A 1,280-nucleotide genomic window follows, 5' to 3' on the forward strand; every position below is an offset into this window, starting at 1 on the left:
TTAGTCCCAAAATACATCGGAACGATTAGTTTTGTGTTCCATTTTCTCGAGCAAATACAGAGAGTTGACTGAGGCGCCATTGTGTTTGGTTCCTGGGTAGACGTCATCAGGTACCGCCGCCCCGGACTCCCTAAAACGCGGTCGTGAAACCTTCAAGCGCGACTTTGAAAAGGCATAGAAAATCGAGGATTCAACCAAATTCAAAAATTTCTTCGCCCAAATGCTTCGAATAAAGTCTAGATTCGTTTTAGCGAAAAAAAAATTTGGGGGTTAGGTGCACTTTAATTGATTTAAACGTCGACCTCGTCATGTACTTAATTGGGGTTACTAGGTTCGGCACATGTAAAGTTCGACGTTTAAACCGGGCCTCACGAAATTATTGGTTGTGAATCACTTATTTTCTCCTGCTTCCGTTTGGTGAAAATTCTGCGAGATCAATGCATTAAAAAAACACTTAAAAGTTTTTTTTTTCTTTTTTTGATGAAACTAGAGTTATTGCAGTTTTCAATAAACGGCACGCAATGCATGCAGAAGCGATGACGTTTAAAAATTGTTACTAGAAGGTTGGAACATAAGCAGACAAACTGATTCTTAAACTTTTGTGGTAGAAATTTTAGGGGTTTACATTTACGGTAGTCCATTGGTGTTCATTCAAGTAGTTCATGTACCAGGTCCAGCTTGTTACTCCATGTGCTAGGGGTCAGCGAAATGTACCAACCCAAAAGAAAGATTAATAACTAAAATAAAAAGCACTCCGCTGAAAAGTTCCTCTCTCTGAAATCAACACCTTATTATCTTTAAAGATATTTGGCAAAGCTAATTACCTCACCGGAAGTTAATTTGTTGTTTTAACCATATACTTGTCCAAGAGAAAATCATTTTCTCTTGACTTGTCATATCGCGTGTGCGACCCGCTTGTCTATCTAAAATTGTATGTATCGAAGATATGTTATTATGAGTTTGCCCGGGAGCGCAAATTTATCTGACACTGTATAAACCAAAACCCACCCCCAAATCTTCGTTTAAAAGCTGAAATTAAAAGCACTCCGCTAATCCTACAAACAGCAAAGGAAAGCCGCAAAGTACAAATTTCTCTGTCTGAAATCGACACCTTATTATCTTTAAAAATATTTGGCAACGCTAATTACCTCACCGAAAATTAATTTGTTGTTAACCGTATACTTGTCATCAATGAACATTCGTATTGTCTTTACCCTGACAAAACGATTATCGATTGTATAACCACAACCACTCTTTCGTTGACAGAAAACATAAAACAG

This window comes from Orbicella faveolata, unplaced genomic scaffold (assembly GCF_042242905.1).
Source record: "Orbicella faveolata isolate gen_17 unplaced genomic scaffold, um_ofav_v1 contig_14, whole genome shotgun sequence".
In the NCBI taxonomy this organism is placed as follows: domain Eukaryota; kingdom Metazoa; phylum Cnidaria; class Anthozoa; order Scleractinia; family Merulinidae; genus Orbicella; species Orbicella faveolata.